A 20337-nucleotide genomic window follows, 5' to 3' on the forward strand; every position below is an offset into this window, starting at 1 on the left:
CCTATATAGCTGTAACATTACCTCTCGGCTCTTAAACTCAATCCCACAATTGATGAAGGCCATTGCACCATATGCTTTCTTAACCACAGAGTCAACCTGTGCAGCAGCTTTGTGTGTCCAATGGACTCGGACCCGAAGATCCCTCTCATTCTCCACACTGCCAAGAGTCTTACCATTAATACTATATTCTGCCATCATATTTGACCCACCAAAATGAACCACCTCATACTTATCAGGGTTGAACTGCCATCTATCACTTCTCAGCCAAGTTTTGCATTCTATCAATGTCCTGCTGTAGCCTCTGACAGCCCTCCACACTATCCACAACACCCCCAACCTTTGTGTCATCAGCAAATTTACTAACCCATCCCTCCATTTCCTCATCCAGATCATTTATAAAAATCATGAAGAGCAGGGGTCCCAGAACAGATCCTTGAGGCACACCACTGGTGACCGACCTCCATGCAGAATATGACCCGTCTACAACCATTCTTTGCCTTTTGCAGGCAAGCCAGTTCTGGATTCACAAAGCGATGTCCCCTTGGATCCCATGTCCCTTTACTTTCTCAATAAGTATGGAATGGGTTACCTTGTCAAATGCCTTGCTGAAATCCATATATACTACATCAGCGGTCCCCAACCACCGGGCCGCGAGAAAACAATATGATTTGGCGATATGGGTCAGGTGCATCTTTCCTCATTCCCTGTCACGCCCACTGTTGAATTTGAACGCACACGAGGTCATTCATGTCAGCGCAGGAAGATCGACTCCTTGAGCTTGCAAATGACGGCGGGCTGAAAAGTATGTTTGATATAACATCTCTACTGGCATTCTGGATCAAAGTCAAGGCCAAATATCCTGAGATAGACACGGAAGCACTGAAAACGTTGCTTCCATTTCCAACATCATATCGCTATGAAGCGGAGTTTTCTGCAATGAATGCAACGATAAATAAATTGCGAAACAGACTGGACATAAGGAACCCCTTTTGAGTATCACTGTCTCCCGTCACCCCTTGATGTGACCGTCTTGTTTCAGAGAAACAAGCCCAGGGCTCCCACTGATTCAGCGATATTGGTGTGTTGCAATGATTTTATATGTTCATACGGGGAAAATATGTGCCGTGTGTCTAATATTCAAACGTTACTTAAAATGTTATGATGCTATTGACTTATAAGTGACGTATAATTGACTAATATTATTCATGTGACGAAATATGCGCTATGTGTTTAATATTAAATTCGTTAGATAAACCCTTTTAGAAACGAAATTGAGTGTGTTAGCCACTTATAAGTCACTTATAGATGACATATCAGCTATATTCCGGTCATGATTAACACCATCCCCCCACCCCACGAGGCTTGCCAAGTGTCCCGTATTTGCTGAGACATCCCATATATTGGGCTAAATTGGTTTCTCCCATACTGGACAGCCCTTGTCCCGTATTTCCCCCACTAAGGTAGAGTGTTCCTATGAAACCTTTTGTGCTGAAATGGAGTAAAGCGAAGAGTAATTAACATTAATTTACATTGGAAAATTTTTTGAGCGTTCCCAGACCCAAAAAAAACCGACCAAATCAGACTAAATAACACATAAAACCTAAAATAACACTAACATATAGTAAAAGCAGGAATGCGATGATAAACACACGCATATAAAGTAGAAATAATATATGTGTAGTGCAGTTTCACTGACCAAAATCGCCAAAAAATATCTGTAGAAAAAAAATCGGCATGCGCACACAGGTGCCCGCACAAGGCTTCATGGTAAACACAAGTGTCCCGTATTTGACTGCCACTCTTGTCCATTGGCAACCCTAAACACACCACCCCCCCCACCCCTCCGCCCCGGTCGGCCGGTCCACAAGAATATTGTCAATAATAAACCCGCAGTGCAAAAAATGGTTGGGGACCCCTGTACTACATCTATTGCACTACTTTCAACAATGTATTAAGTCACATCTCAAAAAATTCAATCAGACTCGTAAGGCATGACCTGCCTTTCACAAAGCCATGCTGACTAATCCTAATCATACTATGCCACTCCAAATCTTCACAAATCCTGCCTCTCGGGATCTTCTCCATCAAATTACCAACCACTGAAGTAAGACTCACCGGTCTATGATTTACTGGGCTATCTCTACTCCCTTTCTTGAAAAATGGAACAACATCCACAACTTTCCAATCCTCTGGAACTTCTCCCTTTCTCATTTATGATGCAAAGATCATCACCAAAGGCTCAGCAATCTCTTCCCTCGCCTCCCACAGTAGCATGGGACACACCTCGTCCGATCTGGTGACTTACTCAAGTTGCTGCTTTCCAAAGGCTCCTTAACATGTCTCCTGCCCCACTAAAGGCCCGAATATACTTGACCACTGCTACACAGCAGTCAAGGATGCCTACCGTTCCGTCCCACGACCTCACTTCGGAAAATCGGACCATCAGGCCGTACTCCTCCTCCCGGCTTACAAACAGAAACTAAAGAGGGAGGTCACGGTGTCAGAAGTAGTGTCGCGTTGGACGGAGGAAACGAATGAGGTGCTCCGTGACTGCTTTGAATCGGTGGACTGGTTAGTATTCAAGGACTCGGCAGCTAACCTCGATGAGTATGCCTCAGCTGTCACGGACTTTATTTGGAAATTCACGGAGGACTGTGTGTGTCGCAAGATGATACGAGGATTCCCTAACCGGAAGCCTTGGATGAATTATGAGATCAAGTCCCTTTTAAAGGCTAGAGCTGTGGCTTTTAGGTCCGGGGATGCCAGTCGCTACATGGAATCCAGGTGTGAACTCCGAAAAGCCATTAAGGGCACCAAGAGGCAATATCGAGCCAAGTTAGAAGCCCAGGCTAACCAGAGGGATGCCAGTAGACTATGGCAGGGTCTAAATGAGATCACTGGGCGCAAAGAAAAGGGAATATCAATAACTGTGGCACTTCTCTTCCTGACGAATTTAACATATTCTACGCAAGATTCGAACAGAAGAGGAGTGTCCTGCTCCCTCCGGATGAACCAGACCTGGTGGCATCGAGATTCATCATCACCAAGGAGGACATTAGAAGGGCCATCCTGAAGATAAATCCAAGGAAGGCGACGGGCCCAGATGGTGTCCCAGGACGGGTTCTCCGGGCCTGTGCAAGCGAGCTAGCAGGAGTGTTTGCTGACATCTTCAACTGCTCCTTGCTTCAGTCTAAGATCCCCTCGTGTTTTAAGAAGGCAACGATAATCCCAGTGCCGAAGAAGAGCAAGGTGGCATGCCTGAAGGACTATCGACCTGTGGCTCTTCAATTGCTAAGAAGTGCTTCCAGCGATTGGTTATGGCACATATCAACCACAGCCTACCGGTCGACCTCAACACTTTGCAATTCGCCTACCGGAGCAACAGGTCAACGGCAGATGCCATCTCTTTGGCCCTAAATTCCTCCCTAGAACACCTAGAGAATAAAGACACATACGTAAGGCTACATTGACTACAGCTCTGCCTTTAATACCATCATTCCAAATAAACTGATTCCTAAGCTCCGGAACCTGGGCCTTAGCACTCAGATCTGCAGCTGGATCTTCAACTTCCTCACAGACAGGACCCAGGCTGTAAAAATAGGGGACAAGCTCACCTCTACAATCACTCTGAGCACCGGTGCCCCACAAGGCTGTGTACTCAGCCCCCTCCTGTACTCACTGTACACCCATGATTGTGTAGCCAAGTTTCCATCAAACTCAATACATAAGTTTGCTGATGACACAACAATTGTAGGCTGTATCTCAGGTAATGATAAGTTTGAGTACAGAGAGGAAATTAAGAACCTGGTGGCATGGTGCGAAGACAATAACCTATCCCTCAACGTCAGCAAGACGAAGGAATTGATCGTTGACATCAGAAGGAGTAGCGGACCACACGATCCAATTTACATCGGTGGTGCACAAGTGGAACAGGTCAAAAGCTGTCTATTTTTTTTTTTCTTTTTTTCGGGATCAATATCACAAATGAGCTGACTTGATCCAACCAAGCAGAGTTCACAGCCAAGAAGGCCCAACAGCGCCTTTACTTTCTCAGAAAACTAAAGAAATTTGGCCTGTCCCCTAACACTCTCACTAATTTTTACAGATGGACCACAGAAAGCATTCTCCTAGGGTGCATCACAACCTGGTTTGGAAGTTGTCCTGTCCAAGATCAAAAGAAGCTGCAGAAGATTGTGAACACAGCACAGCACATCACACAAACCAATCTTCCGTCCTTGGACTCACTTTACCCACCTAGCCAACACACTTTTCATCCCTCTTCCCTCCGGGAGAAGGTTCAGGAGCTTGAAGATCCGTACGGCCAGATTTGGGAACAGCTTCTTTCCAACTGTGATAAGACTGCAGAACGGATCCTGACCCGGATCTGGGCTGTACCCTCCAAATATCTGGACATGCCTCTTGGTTTTTTTGCACTACCTTACTTTCCATTTTTTATTTTCTATTTATCATTTATAATATACATTTTTAATATTTTGTAATTGTTAGTATTTTTAGTATTTTTAATATTTAAAATCCAGGGAGTGGGAAGCGCAGAATCAAATATCGTTGTCATGATTGTACGTTCTAGTACCAATTGTTTGGCGACAATAAAGTATAAAGTATAAGTATAAAGTACATCCTCTTTCTTGATATCTACATGTTCAAGCTTTTCAGTCTACTGTAAGTCCTCCCTACAATCACTAAGATCCTTTTCCACAGTGCATACTAAAGTACTCATTAAGTACCTCTGCGATCTCCTGCAGTTCCATACACATTATTCCACTGTCACATTTAATTGGTCCTATTCCCTCAGATCTTATCCTCTTGCTCTTCACATACTGTAAATTCCGGTGTATAAGCCAAGAATTTGGCCCTAAATTCTGGTCCTAAAATTAGGGAGTCAGCTTATACACAGGGTGCCAACTTTGGAAAAACGAATACGTGGAATTGTTTAAACTCACATCTAGTGGCTGGAGTTCGGACATCAAACCACTGGGGGTGACTGCCATGTCCGTATTTTCAACTTTCAGTGCTGCTTTAGTCTCACCTGACAAGTGCGCCTTGAACATGTCGCAGACAAGTAGCAACATTTCCTTCCCAAAACCTTCAGGACGTCGATGCCACACCTCTTTAACCCACTTCAAGTAACCCACTTCGACCATCCAGTATGTTTTTGAACGTAAGCAACACCACCCCCCCCGAGGGAATTTTCCGAGCAATCTTTGTTTTTTGTCTCAACACAAGATCACGTCTATTCATAAATCAGGTGAACCAACTTCGCATAGCTTTGAAATTTTCGCTGACCTCATGGTGTTTTTTGTCCCATTTCAACGCTTGAACTCGAATCATTTCTCCGGTAACAATGTATGATTCACCCATCCTAAAATGTTTTCTACCAGTACTGGCCACTGGCATGCTTTCCCGCGGTTTGCACATTTCGTCTTTGGCATCTTCCCTCAGCGTGTCCTCTGCCTTTCTCGCTCTCTCACTTGTTTCTCGTTTACAATAAACTTCTTAGCAGCTGCAGAATTATTCATTCCTTTAGCAAAATCAACAACCTTCAGCTTGAAGCCAGCATCCTATCGCATTTGTTTTAATCTTTTGTACGTGGTGGTTGCAAACTCAATACTGAGTACGTGTTACGTTTTAACAAGATTACAATGGGCGCTAAATGGTTTCATGGGGGTTACATTCCAGGAGATTCTTTACCATTGGAGACCTAATCCAAAATTTCCATCCCTGATTTATTTATTAAGAATTCGCTTATAATGCTCTACAATGTGTAGGCCTATTTTCTTAGCAGGTACTGGTTCACAAAATTTCCAGGTTCCAGATCCGGCAAAGCTGAGTAATGGCATGCGAGATCTTGTGGTCTTTTCTGGTTAAATCAAAAACCTCCACAAAAGGGGTCGGCTTATACAAAAGTAACATAAAAAGTCACTTTTTTAGCCTTGAAAATGGGGGGTCAGCTTATACTCCAGAATATATGGTATTTGTAGAATGCCTTGGGGCTTTTCTTAATCCTGTCCACGAAGGCCTTCTCATGGCCCCTTCTGACTCTCCCAATTTCTTTCTTAAGCTCCTTCCTGCTAGCCTTATACTCTTCTAGACCTCCTTCATTACCTAGATTTTTTAACCTTTCGTAAGCTTTTCTTTTCTTCTTGACTAGATTTTCAACAGCCTTTGTACATCATGGTTCTGTACCCTACCATCCTTTCCCTGTCTCACTGGAACATAGCTATGCAGAACTGATAAAGTATGTAAAAGAGTTAACACATAGTTAAACAATAACAGACTGTTTTTCTGAAAACCACTGATGATAAACAGGTGGTGCTAATTTTGTTATTAAACGTTGAGCATTAAATACCTTTGTGAAGGTAGCCAGCTATGGTTTCAGGATGCTTATCTCCTTGTGCAGTCATGCGTAGAGATAGGACAGCTCCAGTCTGGCTCCAGTGTATGTGAGGCCATTACGCATATTCTGTAATTTGTCTTTTTGGACTGTCATGTAATAGGTAACTTCGGCTCCAGCCTGCCTTGTGTGGGGGGTATCTGAATGAATATATCCAATTGTAAGAGGAATTGTGAATTTGTTGGTAGATCAGGAAAGCACAGTCACAGACTTCCTGTTTAAGCAACTAGCCAAGTAAGCCCCAGGTGCTTTGAACAAAGAGTCTGTACTTTATACACTCTCTGAGTGACTTTATTCGGATTCGCCTTCCACATTTGGTGCTGCAAGCAGGGTACCAACATAGGGACTGTGACACGGAAGCGGGCTGAGTGAGCGACAGAACGAACATCCTATCTACAGGGAACGATCGGGCCCACAAAAATGTATTCTCTTTGTCGCTCCCTACGATACCGGTGTGAGTCTCTGCCCCTCGCCTGGACCTCAGCACAGGACCTTGACGGGACCCGGATCGAATCTGGCGAGAGAATCATATAAAGTAGGACAAGTATATGAAAATTGGGCAGCTGACACTCTGTGCCTGGTAAAATAAAAGAAAGGATAAAATTGAACAGGTGGCACGGGTTGGGTAAAATTTGAAGTCGTCTAGGATTTAAAGTCGGATAAACGAACAGGGAAAATTGAACAGTAGATACTGTGCAGAGGCATCGAGTAAATTTTAAGTCAGGTAAAAATCAACAGGAAAATATAGCAGCAGAGTCCATGCCTGGTAAAAAGACAAAAACATGGGAGAAGATCTATCGTCTGATAAAAAAATACAGGAAGTTCATTAGAAAAAAAGCATGAGTTGTTTCATGATAAAGTAGGAGACTTACGTGTTTTAAGTGGTATTTTATGTAAGAAATTGGCAGACAAAATGTGGCCATGGGGAGGGACTTGGGATGTGACAAGCTGTAAAATGGTCTAGAAAAAGATCAGTCGTAATAAATCAACGAATAAATCAAGGAGTAGAGAATGAAATACGCGATCCCTCATTACCAACCCTGTTTGATGACAGTGATGGCAATGAGGACTGGCTAGTGACAAGACACCCACCCCCCCCCAACACCGTATCAGGAATTGCTACTAGCCACAGGGCCTGAAATTTCTCCGTGGTTCTCCCAACACCGTGGGAGGAAGGGTGAAACAAAGGGAGAGAGGGAGGACAGACCCCCAATATCCAACCATCCCACGGGGTGATACTGAAGAATGCATAAGCACAGTCCCCAAGAAAAGTCCCTTGTCCCAACCTCAGAAACAGTTACCTACCGGAATGATGCTAAATCCCAGGACGGGGGAACAAGATCAGCCAGTGGTTATCCCTGTCTATGCCCCATGGAAACCACAAGAGATGATCATGATAAAGAATCAGGCCCCTGACAGAAAGGAGAAACCGGTGCTTTTCGCACAATCTGTGTAGAGCACAATTCAGATGTATAATGCTACACCCCAGGATCTTTTCAGACTTTGTTGCATGATATTATCTATGGACGAGGGATGGAAATATAAGACAGAACTGGAATACCAGACTTACCAAGAGGTGGGGTGGGGGGGGAGCCAAGGGCCAAGCGATGAGAACCAGCCCAACTGGAAAAGGTACCCCAACAGCCTGTTAACATCACCAAGGTACTGTAAATGTGCTCTCTTCCCACTCAGTGGTGGAGCTTTTGACCTCTCGACAGACACAGCACCTCACTCAGGCACGACAAAATCACTATGAGACAGCCTTACTGAGCAACCCACTGCTGACATTTTCTCTCTGCTCCACTTTAAACCCGGCCACTTTCCTACGTCACCACACCAGGTTACAAACAATTCTGAACACGACTGCCTGCTGTGAATCAACCCCTCACTACAGCCTGCGAGGACCTCACGGACCAACCCGTACAGGACCCCAACATAACCTTGTATGTCAGTGGTAGTTCTTTCATGGGCCCTCAAGGCTACAGATGTTCCGGCTATGCTGTGGTCACAGATGACATGGTGCTCAAGCAGGCAGCCTTTCAACCAGCTGTGACAGCACAAAAAGCTGAGTTATTTGCCCTCACTCATGCCTGCATCCTCACCACCAACAAACATGCAAACACCTACACTGATGCTCGATACGCCTTCGGGGTAGCTCATGACTACGGAATGCTTTGGGAATGCCGGGGTTTCCTCACCTCCTCAGGACATCCTATTAGCAATGCTACGTTTGTACAGAATATCCTCACTGCCTTGCAGCCTCCAAAAACATTGGCCATTATCAAATGCTCCGCTCATGTCCACCAGACTGATAAAACCTCCACCAGTAACGCCATGGCTGATGAGACTGACAAAGCCACAGCCCAGAGACTCGAAATTATAGTCCCACCGGAGCCCCACCAAAACCCCCTGCGCCTCTCAGACAGCACGGGTATGCCAGACATGCAAGTCATACGTAGGTTTCAGGGGACGCCCCTGAGGAGGAACACAGACTGTGGTCACAGATGGGCTGTAAGGAGGGTCCTGTGACGGGCCTCTGGTTCACCCCTGCAGGACAGGTCTGCATCCCTACCCAATCTCTACCAATCCTCCTTGATTATACTTATACTTGTACTCACTTCGGAAATGAGGGAGGGGTAAACAGTTTGCTGCAAACACAGTTGCATCTGAAATTGCAGCAATACCCTGTAAGAATAATGTGGGAAAGGGGACACCCTGCCTGTCGGGTGCCACTCCCTTACCTGGAGGCCCCTTTTCATGTTTACAGATTGATTTTATTGAATTACCTAGAGTGCATTGTTACAAATATTGCTTAGTGATCATAGATGTGTTTAGCAGATGGATCGAGGCAGTCCCTGCCATGAATAATACAGCCCTGATAGCAGCTAAAATACTGTTGCGAGAAATCGTCCCCCGGTATGAGATACCAGAAATGTTGAGTTCAGATAACGGTCCCCACTTTGTGGCAAAGTTAAATGAAGAAATGTGAAAAGCTTTATCCATTCAACAACAATTCTATCGCTCTCACCACACCCAGGCTGCAGGCATAGTGGAGAGGGCAAATGGAACATTAAAATCCAAATTGTCAAAACTCACAAAGGAAACAGGGCTTAATTGGTTGAAGATACTGCCCTTAGCATTATTTTATTTGAGGAGCACCACCCGAGAAAAAACAGGATTTTCACGAGCTGAAATCATCTTCAGAATGCCCCTAAGGACTCCATGGGGTTCTGCGCGACCTCCCACTCTTAATATAAATAGTCAGAGTCATAGTCATAGTCATACTTTATCAATCCGAGGGGAAATTGGTTTTCATTACAGTTGCACCATAAATAATAAATAGTAATAGAACCATAATAGTTAAATAGTAATATGTAAATTATGCCAGTAAATTATGAAATAAGTCCAGGACCAGTCTATTGACTCAGAGTGTCTGACCCTCGAAGGGAGGAGTTGTAAACTTTGATGACTTCCTATGACGCTCAGTGCTGCATCCCGGTGGAATGAGTCTCTGGCTGAATGTACTCCTGTGCCCACCCAGTACATTATGTAGTGGATGGGAGATATTGACCAAGATGGCATGCAACTTGGACAGCATCCTCTTTTCAGACAGCACCGTCAGAGAGTCCAGTTCCATCCCCACAACATCACTGGCCTTATGAATGAGTTTGTTGATTCTGTTGGTGTCTGCTACCCTCAGCCTGCTGCCCAGCACATAACAGCAAACATGATAGCACTGGCCACCGCAGACTCATAGAACATCCTCAGCATTGTCTGACAGATGATAAAGGACCTCAGTCTCCTCAGGAAATAGAGACACTCTGACCCTTCTTGTAGACAGCCTCAGTATTCTTTGACCAGTCCAGTTTATTGTCAATTCGTATCCCCAGGTATTTGTAATCCTCCATCATATCCACACTGACCCCCCCGGATGGAAACAGGGGTCACCGTGTGCCTTAGCTCTCTTCAGGTCTACCACCAGCTCCTTAGTCTTTTTCACATTAAGCTGCAGATAATTCTGCTCACACCATGTGACAAAGGTTCCTACCATAGCCCTGTACTCAGTCTCATCTCCCTAGCTGATGCATCCAACTATGGCAGTCATCCGAAAACTTCTGAAGATGACAAGACTCCGTGCAGTAGTTGAAGTCCGAGGTGTAAATGGTGAAAAGAAAGGGAGACAAGACAGTCCCCTGTGGAGCCCCGGTGTTGCTGATCACTCTGTTAGACACACAGTGTTGCAAGCACACGTACTGTGGTCTGCCAGTCAGGTAATCAAGAATCCATGATACCAGGGAAGCATCCACCTGCATCGCTGTCAGCTTCTTCCCCAGCAGAGCAGGACGGATGGTGTTGGGGCTGGTAGGTGAACTGGAGGGGATCTTATTGTGGTCTGACCATAGGCCGGAGCAGCTCCAGAACAAGTCTCTCCAGAGTCTTCATGATGTGGGAAGTCAATGCCACCGGTCTGTAGTCATTGAGGCCGCTGGGGCACGGTGTCTTCGGTACAGGGCCGAGGCAGGACGTCTTCCACGGTACAGGAACCCTCCGGAGCCTCAGGCTCAGGTTGAAGACATGGCCAAGTACACCACATAGCTGAGGGGAACAGGCATTGAGCACTCTGGTACTGACACCATCCGGTCCTGCAGCCTTGCTTGGGTTGAGACGTTTCAGCTGTCTTCTCACCTGTTTAGCTGTGAAGCCCAGGGTGGTGGTTTCTTGTGGGGAAGGGGGTAAAGTCATGAGAGCAGGGTGGGGGACTGTGAGGAGGGGTAGGAGGGGAGAGTGGAACATGTGTTGGTTGGGGGCCGACAACAGATGGCTCATGTGGGGGATGGGCAGGGGCCACACTGTCAAATCTGTTAAAGAACAGGTTAAGTTCGTTGGCCCTGTCTACACTGCCTTCCGCTCCTCTGTTGCTAGTTTGCCGGAACCCAGTGATGGTCCTCATCCCACTCCAGACCTCTCTCATGTTGTTCTGCTGGAGTTTCCACTCAAGCTTCCTCCTGTACCTGTCTTTAGCCTGCCTGATCCTGGCTTTCAAGACACTCTGTATTGCCCTCAACTCCTCCCTATTTCCATCTCTAAGCGCCCTCTTTTTAGCGTTCAGGATGTCCTTAATGGGCTACCTAACTAAGATTCTTCAACCCTTACACAATGTCTCCCATCCACTACATAATGTACTGGTTGGGCACAGGAGTACATTCAGCCAGAGACTCATTTCACCGAGATGCAGCACTGAGCATCATAGGAAGTCATTCCTGCCTGTGGCCATCAAACTTTACAACTCCTCCCTTGGAGGGCCAGACACCCTGAGCCAATATGCTGGTCCTGGACTTATTTCCTGGCAGGTGCGTCAGGCATACAAGGACGAAGACGATACGACAAGGGAAGGCGGCTACCCCAACATCGAACCTGAGGCCTACATACTAATTAAGAACTGGAGCCATGGCAAACTAGAACAACAGTGGAAGGGACCATTCCAAGTATTGCTCACCATACCCACAGCAGTCAAGTTGGAAAGACAACTGTGGTGGATACATCGTACTGACTTAAAAATTTACGGAATAAGGAGTCTGTTACAGACTTCACCATGTACTGGGTGGTTGTCTTCTGCTTCTTTTTGTGGGCTTCCAGTCAACTACAGTCATACATAAGGGGGAAGCAATGTACCGAAGATGGGACAGCTCCCCACAGGTTAGAAGCATCTTTTCACCAAGGCCCACACAGGGAGTAGTTCCCCAAGTGCCGTGGCCAAAACATCCCCTACTGTCTGATTTTGCCCTGAATACTTTCCTGTCCCTTTGCTACAACTATGCCCAACACCAAGAAGCAGAGGCATGTTGGGTATGTACCCAAGTACACCCGCATGGAAAGACTATGGTACAGTTGTCAGTGATCCCCCTCAGTTCCAGCGAGGATCTCTCTGCTTGGGGATTCTCTAATAACACCCGGGTAGTGAAGTCCAGAATTACAAGAGGACCCCGAGCGATTGTAAATGTCAGTGTTTTGAAGGGTGGTATCTCAGGTCCCTGTTGAATATGTCCTCCTCTCCTGAAGCCTCTTGGCAACACCTACGTGTGCCCCGTGCCCGGGTGGCAAATACAACTTGTTACTGTAATCACCAGGGGAAGCTCTTCCTGGCGAACAGGACTTGCAGCATCTATAATTATAATGTTAATGGTGGGCTTTTTCCTGGGTCCTTTGAATAGCCCCTATTGGGTTTGTGGGGGTGAAGCCTACTTGTGGCTACCCGGGGAAGTGACCAACAGGTGGGACCTGCAGCCACCCCAGAAGAAATGGAGCAGGTGCTGTTTTCTAGTTTACCTAGTCCCCAACCTAAAGGTAGTGCCCGAGTTGTGGGATCACCCCCACTGGCAGAGGCAGAAACAGGGAATCACAGAGTCAGAGAGATTCTGGATGATTGCCTTCCTATCCTATGGCACGGCTAGGAACTCCCGAGAAATCATTAAGTTGGCAGCTGCCCTGGAGGAATTGTCAAATTAAACTGCCAGTGCTCTGTTAGACACCCAGACTCAGGTGGCTGAGGTGACCACGGAAATGTTAGCCATCCGACAAACAGTCCTACAGAATCATGTGGATTTAGATTTTATCACAGCTGAGAAAGGGGGACCCTGTGCTCTTATTGGCACAGAATGCTGCACCTATATCCCTGATGAGTCTTCTAACATTACGTCCCTCTCCGAGCACATTGCCAAGGAAAGAGAGCATCAAGAAAACATACAGGATTTACAGGGGTTCACCAAGGGGTCTAAATGGTGATTGTTCGAAGGCTGTTCGGTAACATGTGGGCATGATATTGCATTATGGCCTAATAGTTGTACCCATCATTGTTATAATTGCTGTAGTACACTCTTTTCACTCACAGATAACTAAACGCTGTACTCGGTCGCTTTCTCTAAAAACATTACTGCTTTGTTGATCATGTAATGATCAAAAGGAGGGAATAATAAAGTATGTATTTCATTAAACAATAGCAGCCTGTTTTTCTGAAGAAACCACTGATGATCAACAGATGAGCTAATTTTGTTATTCAATGCTGAGCAAGATTTCTTTTTGAAGGTAGCCAGCTAGGGTTTCAGGATGCATATCTCCTTGTGCAGTCATGCATACAGATTCATGCTCCAGTCTGTTTTGTGTATTAGGCCATTATGCCTATTTTGTAATTGTGAGTTAGTTGGTGGATCAGGCAGGAACAGTTTCAGACTGTTCCTGTTTGAGCGACTAACTGAGTAAGCCCTGGGTGCTTTGAATAAAGAGTTTGTACTTACACGGTCTCTGAATGACTTCATCTGGATTTGACTTCCACAGAACTCCACGCAAATATCCCCTGAATGTTTGCCACATTTCTTCCATACATTTCCGAGACCATCGGTTCCCAGTTTATGCTTCCGAGTTTCTGCCGATAGCCTCACATTTCCCCTTACTCCAATGAAACACTTTCCTAATTTGTCTGTTCCTATCCCTCTCTAATGCTATGGTAAAGGAGATAGAATTGTGCTCACTATCTCCAAAATGCTCTCCCACTGAGAGATCTGACACCTGACCAGGTTCATTTCCCAATACCAGATCAAGTACAGCCTCTCCTCTTGTAGGCTTTACTACATATTGTGTCATGACACCTTCTCGAACACACCTAAAAAACTCCACCCCATCTAAATCCCTAACTTTAGGAACATGCCAATCGATATTTGGGAATTTAAAATCTCCCACTATGACAACCCTGTTAATATTACACCTTTCCAGAATCTGGCCACAACATCGTAGCTCCAAGTACTGATCCACGCTCTAAGCTCATCCGCTTTGTTCATAATACTCCTTGCATTAAAATAGATACATCTCAAATCATCAGTCTGAGCACGTCCCTTCTCTATCACCTGCCTATCCTCCCTCTCGCACTGTCTCCAAGCTTTCTCTGTTTGTGAGCCAACCGACTCTTTCTCCAGTTTGGTTCCCACCCGCCCAGGCAAACCTAATTTAAACTCTCCCCAATAGCCTTAGCAAACCTCCCCGCCAGGATATTGGTCCCCCTGGGATTCAAGTGCAACCCGTCCTTTTTGTACAGGTAACTCCTGCCCCAAGAGGTCCCAATGATCCAGAAATCTGAATTGCTGGCCCCAGCTCCAATCCCTCAACCATACAGTTATCCTCCACCTCACTCTATTCCTATACTCACTGTCACCTGGCACAGGCAGTAATCCCGAGATGACTACTTTTAAGGTCCTGCTTCTGAACTTCCTTCCTAACTACCTGCAGTCTGTTTTCAGGACCTCCTCCCGTTCCCTGCCTATGTTGTTGGTACCGGTATGTACCACGACCTCTGGCTGCTCTCCTTTCAGGATAACTCGGATGTGATCTGAAAGATCCCAGACCCTGGCACCTGGGAGGCAAACTACCATCCGCGTTTCTTTCCTGCATCCACAGAATCGCCTGTCTGACCCCCTAACTAAACAATCCTCTATCACTGCTGCCATCCTCTTCCTTTCCCTACCCTTATGTGCCACAGGGCCAGACTCTGTGCCAGGGACACTTGACACTGTTGTTTCCCCCAGGTAGGACGTCTTCCACCCCCCCCCCAACAGTACTCGAGCAGGAGTACCTACTTGCAATGGATATAGCCTCTCCAGACTCTTACCCACTAATCTGTCTCCCCAGGCCCTGGTGTGACTACCTGCCTATAGCTCCTATATATCACCCCCTCACTCTCCCTGACCAGGCAAGTCATCGAGCTGCATCTCCAGTTCACTAATGTGGTACCTAAGGAGCTGCAGCTCGACATCTGGCACAGATGTGGCCGTCTGGAAGGTTGGGCATCTCCTGGACTTACCACATCTGACACTGAGCACAGAACACTGGCCTCACGCAGATATTTTCTGTCTGTAATCTAGACAGATAACCTACCTTGCCTCCACCAGTTATCGCCGAAGCCATCCTACTCTGTCTCCCTCTCCTCTGACGCCGGCTATATAAAGCTATCTCCTTTTAAACTCTTCTCGCTGTTCTCATCGGCTGCCATCCACCCACTTGTGCAGCTATGCCTTGATGAAACCACTGAAGAAATAACCTTCTCCTTTTAAATTCTTCTCGCTGTTCTCACTGGCTGACAGCCATGCGCTTGCGAAGTTGTGCCCCAAACCTGGGATGTACACCATCTGGTCCAGGTGACTTATCTACCTTCAGACCTTTCAATTTCCCAATAACGTTCTCTCTTGTTATGATAACCTCACACTTTATGAACACTGACACCTAGAACTTCTACCATCTTGCTAGTGTCTTCCACAGCGAAAAATGATGCAAAATTCTTATTCAGTTCATTCGTCATTTCTTTGCTCCCCTTTCTACCTCACCAACATCATCTTCCAGCTGGCGAAATATCCACTCTCACTTCTCTTATACACTTCATGTAGCTGAAGAAACTTTGTACCCTCTTTAACATTATTGGCTAGCTTACTTTCATATTCTGTCTTTAGCTCTTAATGACTTTCTTAGTTGCCTTTTGTTGGTATTTAAAAGCTTTCCAATCCTACTAATTTTTGCTCTATTATATGTCCTCAATTTTATTTTGGCTTTGACTTCTTTTATTAGCCATGGTTGTGTCATATTTCCTTTAGAATACTTCTTCCTCTTTGGGATGTACGTATCCTGTGCCTTCCAAATTTTTTCCAGAAATTCCAGCCATTGCTGCACTGTTGACATCCCTGCCAGTGTTCTTTTATAATCAATTCAAGCCAGCTCCACTCTCATGCCTCTGTAATTCCCTTTACTCCACTGTAATGCTGATACATCTGACTAGAGCTTCCCCTCAAATGTCAAGGTGAATTTACTCATATTATGACCATTTTCTCTTAAGGTTTCTTTTACCTTAAGCTCTCTAATCAATTCTGTTGATCCTCTAGTGTGCTCAACCATGAGCTGCTCTAAAAAAACCCATCTTGTAGGCACTCTAGAAGTTTACCCTCTTGGAATCCTGTATCAACCCATTTGTCATAATCTGCCTGCATACTGAAATTCCCCCATGAGAATTATAAAATTACGCTTTTGGCACACATTTTCAGTCTCCTATTGTAACCTGTATACCATGTCCTTACTACTGCCTGGGGCCTATACGTAACTCCCATCAGGATCTTTTCACACTTGCTGTTCCTTAGCTCTATCCACAATGATTCAACACCTTCCAATCCTATGTCACCTTTTACTAATCATTTATTTTCATATTTTTACCAAGAGAGCCACACCACTCTTTTTACCTACCTGTCTATCCTTTTGATACGACGCGTATTCTTGGATATCAAGTGCCCAGCTATAATGTTCTTTCAGACATGATTCCCTGATGACAATCTGTAACTGTGATATAAGTTTATCTATCTTATTCCATATACTGTGCACAAATATAACCACCTTCAGTCCTGATTTCACCTTTTTTGATTTTGGTTACCTTTCACATTGCAATTCAACCTGCTGTCTGCAATTTTGCCCTATCATCAGCCTATCCTTGCTAGGAGTCTCACTACACATTCCCTCTGTAAACCAACTACCTTATCTACAGCACTATCACTCCGGTTCCTATCTCCTCTGCCAAATTAGTTTAAACCCACCTGAACACTCTAGCCGAACTGACCACAAGGAACCTCCCCCAGCTCAGATGTAACCTGTCCCTTTAGTACAGGACATACCTTCCCCAGAAGAGATCCAATGATCCAGAAATCTGAACCCCTTCCTACTGCACCAACTCCTCATCAATGCATTTATCCACCAAATCATTGCAGTTTTATCTTCAATGGCACATTGCACAGGCAGCTATCCAAAGATAACTACCCTGTAGATCCTGTTGCTCAATTTTCTACCTAGCTCCCCAACATCTCTCTTCAGGACCTCATCATTGGTGCCAATATGTACCAAGACTTCTGGCTGCTCCCCTCCCTCCCTTGAGAATGCCATGGACAACATACCATCAGGATGTCTCAATCGTGTCTACAGAAACCTTGTCTCTGGTCCTCTATCACTTTTGACAGTGTGCTTCGAAAAAATACAAGCCATTTAGATCTGGCCTACTGAAAAACTATTGATTATTTAACTACCAGACTAAGATTATTTTAAGTTGGGGGGAAATAGCTGTTACCACTTAACGTCTCCCAAAAGCAGGTAACCTTCCCTTTTCTTGAATACATTGGCACTTCTGGAGGATGTACCCCAACTATCTGGGTACCATTAATTTTACATGTACATTTTAGAAAAAGTAAATTAGATTTCATACAAATATTCAGCAAGTTTACTAAAAGAAGAGAAACATAAACAAAATGGTGGAGGGTCTTGGCAGGCCAGGCAGAATCACTGGAAAAGAGTACAATTGACCTTTTGGGCCAAAACCCTTCAGCAGAACCCTCCAGCTTCAGTCCGATACATTGATTATACTCTTTCCCATAGATGCTGCATGACCTGTTAAGTTTCTCCAATGTTCTGTGTTGCCCGGCATCTGCAGATTTCTCATGTTTGTGGAAGAGGAATAATAGAAGCCATACAAGGATGAAATAAATCACAAGATTCTTAAAAGCTAAAATTAAAAGCTAGCAAGCAAGCTAGAATTAACGTGGCAGTCAGCCTGTGATGTAGAGGAGTGAAGAGTCTGGGAAAAGAACTATTTCTAACATGACTGGATTCAGTACTGTTATAATTGTTAGGAGAAAGATAGCTAGGGGGTGATACAGCTGCAGGCAAGGGAAATTAAACTTAAAGAATACAAAGAAAACTAGTGATTTGGATAATGATAATCATAATGCAAGAGGAAGGGAGCATTTACATTAGTTGTACATTGAATAGCACAAATGCTTATACTTGAACTCAGAAAGCACAAGCTTGTAGATTAACCAGACAAAATATTTATTTATGGAAGAAAACAGAAGTTTGATTCTGAAATAAAAGCAGAAATGATAACTCATTACGCAGCATCAGCTATATGAGAGATCAGTAAACATTTGCATCAATAACCCCTCCTCAGCAAAGAAATATGTTTTTGATTTAAGCTCATAGAAAATAAAGGATTTACTGTGCAGTAACTAAGTTTGAATTAAATTTTCCAAAGTTCTTGATCTCTACAAAGAACTGTAAAAACAGAAGAGAAAGGAAGTCCCAGAAGAATAACAAGGCCATATAATAAAATGCTGGCAGTAATATGTACAACAGAAGGCTTATTGTGCAGAATATTATCAAGAACCTGACAGAACAAAACTATGGAGAAGAAAATATTCACTACAGTGGACAATTTCTTGAAATTATGAATTACATATTTTGATTTTTTGACTTTTTAAAGCCTTGTGTATAAGCTAGTTTATAAAAATGTCACTTTTAGAGATCTTCTGAGGTAAAAGATGAATTTTATATTCTGAGATTGAGATGCTGTCTTAGGCCAAGTCTATAGCTTGTATAATGCCATTTGGATATGAGCAGCGACGATAACCTTTAAAATTACTTAAGATTTTGGGACTCTTCTGAACTAGCAAATTAACAACCAAAAGAACAAAACGATATAGAAACTATATCAAATGAAACTGAGTGATCCTCTACAATATAAAAATTAAAAATAAATTTGTCTTTAAGTACTGGTAAACAAAATTCCTTGAATGCATGAAGGGAGATCTATCAAAATGTCCTGGACTCTAGAACAGATGAACTATACAAATGAATAGAAGAAAGAAAAGGAACAGCAGATATAAACCAGTCAGCCTTCCATTAGCTTTTGAGAAAATAATTCCAATATTAAAGACAGAATCAATTTGAATTTGCGGAATTAGAAATAGAAAGAATGAAAAGGCGTAGTACATTCCATGGCATCCAACCTTTGTATCATATTCCAACTTTCTCCCTTTCATAATTCTTTCCGGAGAAAAAATACCTTCATCTTAGTTTTAAATAGTTTATTCCTTCCCTTTAGAATGTGACTCTGGTCCTCATTTCCTTCATCATCCTACATCTAACTTATCTATTCCTTAACATACTTCTGTAGGTTCTCCAAATGCTTCAAATTCATTGTTCGATACTATATTCTTCACACCTACCATCCTGAAAAACATTCTAAGGAACCTTCGTTGAATTGATTCTATTTTTCAAACATCTCAAAGTTCAAAGTAAATTTATTATCAAGGTGGATGTACATTAGTGCTACCAGATAAAAGTTAATGAGGCAAGTTACCACATTCTTCCTAGACATCAATATAGCTAAAGCCTGCTTGAAGCAGGTGGAAACCTCAGACTGCTAGAGAGGGGTTAAAGATCTCAGTGAAAACTCCAGTAGTTCATCAGTACTGGTCTTCAGTACTTGGCCTGGTACCCCTCTTAGGCCAAATGCCTCATGTGAGCTCACCCCTCTGAAGGCTGCTCTCATGTCAGTCTCAGAGGCTGAAATCACAGGGTTGTCTGAAGCAGTGAGAATTCATAAGTATGTCTCCATGTTTAAGTCTGTCAAAGTGAAGAGGTTGATAGCTTCAATAAGTATTGAATTTATCCATGATCAAAACCTTACTACACATTTCGCTTAGTTTCGCTTTGCAGTAGATGATAGCATTCAAGCCCAGCCACAATTGACAAGCATCCTTCAGTGATACAAGTCTGGTCTGGAGTTACCACTTTGCATATAAGATGGTTTACCAGAGGTCATATCTGGCTTCTGGTTAGAGAAGACTGAATGATTTCATTGGGACACACTCATCAAAGACTGTTTCCATAAAGTCTGTGACAGCAATGTCATATTCGCTGAGATGCTCTGATCAGCATTGGACACTGTGGAATCCACCAATTGACGCAAACCCTTAATGCTCCTCTATTTCCCTAACCACCTCTTTATTGTCCTTTTCACATAAGTCTTAAGCCTCTACCTGTATGCAGGTAGATGGACAGCCAGATGGTCAGAT

General features: G+C 44.2%; 1 protein-coding gene across 2 annotated transcripts in view; it reads right to left on the reverse strand.

The window, feature by feature from the left end:
- LOC134341083 (protein LSM12-like) overlaps window positions 1-20337 on the reverse strand; it is a 215544-nt gene that overhangs the window by 144029 nt on the left and 51178 nt on the right. The window lies entirely within an intron of this gene.

This window comes from Mobula hypostoma, chromosome Y (assembly GCF_963921235.1).
Source record: "Mobula hypostoma chromosome Y, sMobHyp1.1, whole genome shotgun sequence".
NCBI lineage: Eukaryota > Metazoa > Chordata > Chondrichthyes > Myliobatiformes > Myliobatidae > Mobula > Mobula hypostoma.